General features: G+C 29.1%; 1 long non-coding RNA gene across 1 annotated transcript; it reads right to left on the bottom strand.

Moving 5' to 3' along the window:
• Nucleotides 1-923: 923 nt before the first annotated feature.
• LOC141693211 (uncharacterized) lies at nt 924-9,033 on the bottom strand. Its single transcript, XR_012563042.1, has 6 exons — nt 8,787-9,033; nt 8,602-8,661; nt 8,401-8,469; nt 7,868-7,929; nt 4,288-4,362; nt 924-3,455 (listed from the first exon to the last, which is right to left on the bottom strand). It is a non-coding gene; the product is annotated as an uncharacterized LOC141693211 (long non-coding RNA).
• Nucleotides 9,034-9,275: the final 242 nt, after the last annotated feature.

Below are 9,275 nucleotides of genomic sequence, written 5' to 3'. Positions count from 1 at the left end.
TGTTAATATTTTTTCGTAGGGAACCCGCAATCGCCACCCTTCGGGTGCGCACTGGGTAGACCCCATGGATTCACGCAATAGCTTGCAAATCACGGGAACCAAGATAAACCACACTTAAGCGTGACATGCTCTAGTTCAGGAGGCATAATCATAAAGTCTCCTCCCGTGAGATTCGAATCTAAAAGAGGATAATATCCCCTTTTTAATCAAAAATATGTTAATATTTAGAATGGCTTAAGAAAAAGAATACTCTGATTTAATGAGCACGTATTTTAAATAAAATAATCCATTAAATTAATTATTTTTTATTAAAATATTTTAACAGATTACATACAACCATAATCGCATTTTTTTCCCATATACTCCTTTATAGTACTAGGGATATGCATGTGCTACGCATCGGGTTAACTATTTTTGTTTAATTTTTCTAAATATGTTTGAAATAAGTTTTTTTGTTCGAAGACTTGAAAAGTAAATATCATATTTTATCATAAATTATTATTAAAGAGATATGTATGTGCTACGCAAACTTTAATTTTTTTAAAAAATTTTAATCATAAAAGGTATTTAAACATATAGATAACGTTATTTATATTAGTTTTTTAGCTAATAAATACATAGAAAGATACATTATAATCAATATTATTAAACTCTCGAATATCGATCTAATCAGTTATGTTGTTAAATATTGATTAATTCAATTTCGAGCACGTGATCAAATTCTCGCTTAATCAGAATAAGTTAATTTTCGATTTCTGAGTACTCATTCGTCTAAAAGCGGGTTTGGTGTATAAAATATTAATTATAATTATAATTAGTGTGCCTCTATTTATTAGTAAATAAATATTTGGAGAATATATTTTGGTGTAAATTAGAATAAACTTTGTCATTTGCTTGAATAAGTTTCGAAGATATAATCTGGTGCCCCCTTGTCCCAGTGGTATGTGTAGCTGCACGCAAGTGTTGTGTGGCGCGTGTTAGTATGTACATATACCGTGTGTGTGTGCGCGTCGTGTGTGTGTGTGTGTTCGCGTGGGTGTTTGTGTTGTGTGGATTCCGGCGAGTCGGGTTTTCCGGCTACACTTTCCGGATATTGGCCTGATTGTTCATGTTATGGTGTTGCTGTTCATTTTGCCGTTTATTTTGCCTGTTGTAATTGGGATTGTACTTTTTATTTTACAGGGAGCGATTTGATTAAGTTTCATGAAATAAAAGAAATTTTGTGCGAAAAAATATATTAGTTTAATCGGTGGGATTCGCATAGGATGTCCAATAATCGGAAACCCGCGAATTTTACCGTCGTCGGCGATGCGCCTAGGCGAGCCGACGGTGGACCGTGATGAATTATTCCGAGTCCTAAATTATAAAACAAATAATTATCGGGACGTCGAGCGAGTATAAATAAATACATGCATATATTTTATACGAAACTTGATTGTATGTTGTGGTGAAATGTGTTGCCAAAACCAATAACCCTAATTTCATAAAATGACGAGTTTACGTATTTTCTGAAAACGAACACCGAACCGATTTTCGAGAACGTGAACCTTAATTGTTGCGTGTGTTATTATAATATGTATAATTACGAGTCGGGATTTGATATCGAATGGGTAGGTCTGTTAGCGAAGATATATTAAGCATAATCGAATGTATAACATAGAGTAGTTCGACTCTGTAGGTGCTAGTCGAAGGACTCGAGAATTGACGTTGGACTAAAGATAATCTGGTGATCAGTCGACAAGCTCAGCAAGGTTCCAAGCGAAGGACCTGAGTGTCAAAGTCAGATCCATGATAGTCTTATAGTAAGGCGATAAAGTCGAGCGTCCGAGTCGATCCAAAATCAGTCAGTGATGGTTGTAAGCTCTGCAAGGCAAGTACCCCTGACCATACTCTTATGGTTCAGTATATATGAATGAAATGTTGTTTTATTTTCGAACAAGAACATAAATGTTTTAAGTTACGTATCCCCTGAATTCGAAAATGTTGTTTAAAAATCTGTTTTGGGGAGAAGTAACTTCTAAAAGTACCTATCTCTAAATTGTGATTAAAATGAAAGGAATTTTTGAATAGTGTGCTGTGATAGAATGGTTTTTAACAAGAGATAGGTAAAAGAAATTTTAAAAACTGGATAAAACGAATCATATATTGGATAACGTTGCATAAGTGGCTAATTCGGTTGCGCACCCTATCTTCACCGAATAGTCCAGCATAGTTAATCAGAGACCTAGCTAGTCTCTGCAGATCCGGTTAATTTGTGTGGAAGCCCGATCAGCTTTCCTAGACAATTTGTGCGATAGCCCGACCAACTATCCTAGATAACTTGTGTGGAGGCTTGATCAGCCGTCCCTAGATAACATCCAATATATATCTGATTATGGTTTTGTGGTTCCAGTAATGGAACAAATGGTTTTGTGGTCCCCGTAACGGGACAGATGGTATTGTGGTTCCAGTAATGGAATGGTGGATTTTGGAAATGAAAATAGCATGCTAAAATTTGACTCTGGTTTTGCACACAGCCCACGACTGATTATTATTTTGCAGAGCATGCTAGTTTTGGATATCCGGTTTATACATGTTTTTACTTGTTTTGTAACAAGTTATAATTTCTGTTCCGATAATTGTTTTATCATAAACTGTTTTACTTGTTATTCATATAGTGGTACTGCTGAGCAATTAATTGCTCACCCTTGCAGAATATTTTGTATATATGTATTGCAGATGCCTAGGAGATTCTTCCGTGGTAGTCAGAGCAGAGCCACAGTTCCCTCCGTGTCAGGCTCCTCCGAGGTAGTTTTGTTAGACCAAAGATGGTCTTTTGAGTTACTGTATTAAGTTAGGTTTGTCAGGATGGTTTGTTATAAGTTAGTCTTGTAATAGTTGTTACTTAAGTCATACTTAAACCTGGAAAGGGTCTTGGTAAAGGGGTCGTGGTTATGTATTATTAATTATTTGGATTATATTATGTTTGTTATTATTGTTGTTGGTGACGTCAACTCCTGACCCCGGTGTTGAGGCCGTCACAATGGCTCTGATTCAAAAATTATCTTCTTTTAGTTATGATGATTTACAACTTTTTTAAGTTCACACTTAAGGTACCACATGTTAACTAATTAAAGCACGTCTGAATTATCCTATTTTTACCAGAAATTTGTCCTTTTTCCTTGAGATAATTACGATCATTACTATAACCTGATAGCCAATATCTTAGGGAGCAATATAAAACTAATAGATAAATGTATACACATCTTTTATCCTTATAACAATAATGCGCATCCATTAACAAAGAAAATTAAAAGCTAAACATAAATGCTCTAACTCACAAATTTAAATTTGAAAAAATAATTCAAATGAACTTACACGCCAAACATGAATGTAACATTACTGCACGTAACCCATAATAATAGGTGGGTTACCATATCTTCTGGTGTCTGGATATGCCTTGTCTAAGACTTGTTCTGCAGAGATAATAGTAAAATTTATGAGAAGAGATCAAGTCACAATTAATCATAAAATCATCATTTTCTATTAAGCATTTGCAATCATATAGACCAAATCTATCATCTTCAATAGAATATTATTTATTTAATCATTATCTTACAAATAAAATTGACACCATCATTCCTGGAAATTTCAATACAATTTGTATACACAAAGCACACTTCAGTCATATAATAAAAATCTGATAATAGGTGTTTGCATCTTCAGTATCATGTCATTCCTTCAAATGTTATGTGAACTTCTGTATAAATTTTCACTTGGTAAAGATATGAGAATACAAATCTAAATTAGGCTCAATATTTTTTATTTGACACTCTTCTGGATCTAAATTTACAGGACAACTAAGCTAAAGTAAAAAACGGGCTCTAAGATTTGATTGTCAATGTAAAATGCTAGCAGTGGCTTAAAATTAATAAATATCGTCACTATGAATTTTCTTTTTCCACCAAAAGATTTTCCATTATACGTGGAATAACTACGGTCATTTCTAGATTTCAAACATCTCTTATTAGTCACCATTTAAGAGTGTTAAAGAGGAAATATATTGCCTTATCTATATTCAAACTTATGATGTTAGCAGTCAATTTCATTGTGTCTAATAATACTCCAATACATTCTCGGGATCTAACCAAGTTCAAGTACCCTGTTTACATAAAACTTATCTATAAATTTCAAACTTCTAAGCTTCAATAGTAACTCCATGAATATCGATACTGGCAGTAAAAACTCTGTGAAAAAACAATTCAATTAAAATCTGTAAATCAACAAAAACTGAAAAATATTACACACCCCATTCAATAAGCCAACTTTGCAACGTCACCGGAAAATGTCAAATAAAAAAATTGCAATGTCCATACATTGTTCCTGAACCAAAAATATTAAAAAAATATTACATAAAGATAATCACGGCAAGCAATGCCAACATCATATCATGTATATTGGTCAAAATTAAGTGCAAAGTACTTAGCTATTTGTTATTGGTAAGAACTTATATTCTCGCTTATTTGCTCCTTTAAACACTGACACAACTTACCCAATGGATGTGCTTCATCGCAACCTTAATTTGGATATATTGCCATAAGAAAATGCGCTATAAAATATAAAATTTTATAAATTTGTTAAACATTAAGATTATAATCTTTACCGGAGATAAATACATCAAGATTTGACATTAATTTTGTTGACTTTAAGATTATTAGGACTATGAGAATATCACCATATCAGTCCCAAAAATGCTCAATAAAATAATAAATTGTAAATTATGATTTCTACAAAATGTATCACTCGTCTCATCTTAATATAAAAACTAGCATAATAACTCGTGTGAGGCACGAGTTATTTTCTAGAGTTTTGTTATGCATGCAATTATAATGTTTTTAATTATATTCTTATTTGTAAATGTTGTATAATGTCTAACATATTTATCTGTCTATCATTTTCATACAAGACATTACTAAATTACACAACGTTTCCAATATAGCTCATTAAGAAAAATATATAAATTCTTGTTTGTGTTGTATAATTGTATTTAATGAATGAATATAAACAGGGTAGTCAATGTACGTTTAAAATGAAACAAATAAACTTAATATGTAGAATGTCGTAGGTATGTTTACAAAGAAAAAGTTAAAAATTAACATATATGTTGAATATAGAGTTGACCAAAAATTTTGAATTTTATTTAAATAAACTATATAACTAGTCTATATTATTGAGTTCTCTACTAACTTACAATTAACTTGATCAATTTAAAAAGATAAAAAATGAATAACTGAATTCAGAATTACTTGCAATCATAATATAAAATAATATAAAATTTACACTACTGTTAATATAAAAGTAGATTTTAATGAAAAATGTTAGTTTTTGAAATTTAACGTATGTATGTTTGGAAAAATGTTAGTTTTTTTACACTACTCTTAACAAAATAAGATTAAGTTATATGTGTCCATGTTAGCATGTGAATTATCGTATGTTATATTTCTTAGGAAATTATGATGGTTTCAATTATTTATATGCTAAATATCTGATTTATGTACATGTATAGTCATTATTAACATCTAATGAGATAATTGATTACTTAAATAACATTTATTTATAATTATTCAAAAATTAAAATTATGTAATAAATAAATTGCAATAATTTATATATGGTATTCACATTATCACCGACAAACAATCCATATCTGTTTTTTACGCGACCGAGTATCAATCATGTAACATAAAAATAAATAATATATTGTAAGACTTATTATTGATGTTCATGATTTTTTTAAGAATTTGAAGGAAAAATTGTAATTATATTGTTATTTAAACTATTTTTAAGTTTCTTTAATTGCAACTCTAATATTTCTTCATATAATAATTTGATAATATTATATACTATTCTCGTAAAATTAAATATTTTTCAATTCGACAAAGTTTTATAAATATTAGTTGAACTTGTTAATTCCTTCAAATTATTGAACAATATATGTTTTTTTAAACAGTATAAAATGTATTGAATCAAATGCTACAATATAGTATAGATATAACTTTTATTTGAATAATTCAAAATATTAAAATAATTCAAAATATTTGTACAATATTATCTTGATCAATAAATATTGTTTATCTAAAATAATTATTTTTAAAATGCTAGTTTTTTTAAATTAAAAAATAAAAAAATAAATCGATTTAATATATCATCGTAGTTTTAACAAATCTCGTGATATCTCATATCAAATTTCAAATATTTTTAAAATTGGAACAAATCCCAAAACACTAATGCGCTAACAGTGAAGTTAGTAATTTTAATACAAATAATCAATTGACTTTATCCTATAAATACCTCAAACACATTAATTTATATTAATATAGATATCAAAAAATTTTACATTATTGGTAAGATATTCTCGTCGAACTTGTAATTTAAATTTATTAAACGTAGAATGTGACAATGTTTTTCGGCTAGTCATGTAGTCAAATTTCGAGTATTTTTGAACAATATGCCAAATTCTGATTTCAAATTCAAAATAAACTAAAATTCACTGACTCATTATAATTCGAACTTATCTAAATATTAAATACCAATCTAGATTATTTATATATAGGCGATTCTATTTTCAATATTTTCTTTAAAAATTATATATGTACATTTGAATTACTTTTTATAATAAAAAATATGTTAAAAATATATGAGATATATTTTCAAACTAAACAATAATAATAAATAAGATAATAATCCATTTATGTACTATGCCTAACTTTATATCTGAAATTCAGTTCTTTAAAATTAATTGTACAAATATTCAAGTAACTATCATTTTTTTGCGGAATTCAATCAGCTATCTTTAAAGTAAAATAAAATATTCATTCAGCACACTTACATATTATGTGTATGATAAAAAGCACACATGACAATCATATGGTGTAGTAATAGGAGGTTGTATAGAAGAATGAAGCAACTTAAGTTCGATTCACACAAAACACAACTTTTATATAAATATTTATAAACAGGGGTAGTTTAGTCTTTTCAATGAGACTTTTTAATCTCAAAATATTATCCCCTTGTTGTGCTATTATATATAGAAGAGATATATTTTACTGTAATTTTTATTTAGTATGTTCAAGTAATTAACCCACAATACATGCAAACTGGCTATGACAAATAGTGATTTTAAACTGCAACCACAACTTGAAATTTATAGATATGGAGATACAACAAAAGTGCTTATAAATAACCAATTATAAACAACTTAACATTGTACATGGATCTAATAATGATGGCTTTTAAAAATAAATATGTACTCTTTAAATCTAAAAACTATAAAATTAGACTTAACTACACCGAATTACTAAGTTTTATCCACTATGGTTTCTTCCCCATTGCTATGATCGAAAAAATTATCTTCTTTTAGTTATGATAATTTACACCTTTTTAAGTTCACAATTAAGGTTCTATAGATTAACAAATAGAATTATGTGCGAATGCCCTAATTTTACCAGAAGCTTATCATTTTACCTTGGGATAAGTGGATAACTACGGTAATTACTATATTTCAAGCCTCTTCTATTGTAAAACTCATCAGTTTACTTGCCATTGCATAAAAATTTTAAAATTAAGAAGTCAACCTAAGACGAAAGAAGGAGATGAACATAACCCGATAGTTAATATCTTACGAAGCATTGAAAATTAATAAATGATTTTATGCACATCTTTTATCCTTATAACAATAGTGTGCATCCAATAATAAAGAAAATCAAAAGCTATACATACATGCTCTAAAGTCCAAATTAAAAATTTAAGAAATTAATTCAAAAAAACTTACATGCCAAACATGAATGTAACATTACTGCACGTAACTCATAATAATAAGTGTGTCATTACCTTGTCTTCTGGTGTCTGGCTATCCCATGTCTAAGACCTTATCCTATGTCTAAGACCTTATCCTGAAGAGATAAAAACAAAAGTTATGAGCAGAGATCAAGTTGCAATTAGTCATAAAATCATCATTTTCTATATTAAGCATTGACAATCGCATGGACCAAATCTATTATTTTCAGTATAATATTATTTATTTAATCATTTAATTGTCTAACTATGTATGTGAAAAGACTACATTATATGAATATTAATACAGATGCACCAGAACAACTAAAAGAGAGTAGAAAGATGGAGTAACTTCACTATCTTTCAGCTGAATTGCTTCCTTGAAAACTCGCACTTAAATAATTAGACATTGGTGTATAAACACAGAAGTTTCATAACAATTCAAGTTCAATAATGGTAAAAAAAAAGATGTGACAATTTCTGATAAAATATCGTAGATTTTTAAAAAGGATATCAGATTTCTGAATCTGAAAAATATGTGAATAATTAATAAAAGGTTCATCCAACCGTGTAATATTGTGAGGGCAAACCTTAAATTGAAGAAGAGCAATTGTTGCAACTGTACTGAATCTTTGAATTTTCACATACTATAATAAAACCTGCAAAATAAAAGATGATTTCATAATAAAGTAATTAAAATGAAGAAGTAAAATAATAATTTCATCTTTGTTGTAATACATCAAACACCTGATGGGTGTACACTAAAATCGTAAAAAATATATACATAATACCTTTACATCTATCCTGATTATCAAAGTGTGAATACCATGTAACCTTTACATAGTTTTCATCTGAGCAATCGAATGTCAATATCCATGTAAAACAAACAAAGATACATATAAATATGTGTGTATATATAACATCACGTTTAACATATTTAGTTCATATCGCAGAATACGAAATCATAAGAACTTACACGATTGTTGAATGGACGATGCAGGAATATTCGATTTTTGATCCAAAACCTCAATGTTTACCTGATTTGTGAAAGGAGTGCATAATAATACTTGATATAGATCAATGAGAGAAGAAACCCTGTATAAGAATAACATATCATCATTAACGTCATTATCAGGCTGTCACGGAGAAGAATTCAAATTCAAATTTAAATGGGTTAATAGCTAAGAATGCGGCATAACAGATACGAATATATCACAACCTGTAAATTTTTGAAAGTGATATAACGTTTGGGCCGGATATGGAGTCCAATAACCCGGATTATTTATGCCGCAATTCCATGAATGACCTTAAAAAAAAATTATGAAGGAGCAAAAGAGTAGAAAAGTAAAAATTGAATTTTCTTCACCGCCACGTATTAAGAATAATAGATAGAATTAAAAGCCTGAACCTGACGAAGCCCAAACCAAAAGTTATTTTTAAAAATACGGACAAAAAGCCTAAACTA

Source organism: Apium graveolens, chromosome 10 (genome assembly GCF_009905375.1).
Source record: "Apium graveolens cultivar Ventura chromosome 10, ASM990537v1, whole genome shotgun sequence".
Taxonomy (NCBI): domain Eukaryota; kingdom Viridiplantae; phylum Streptophyta; class Magnoliopsida; order Apiales; family Apiaceae; genus Apium; species Apium graveolens.
This window is presented reverse-complemented; position numbering and strand designations above follow the sequence as displayed.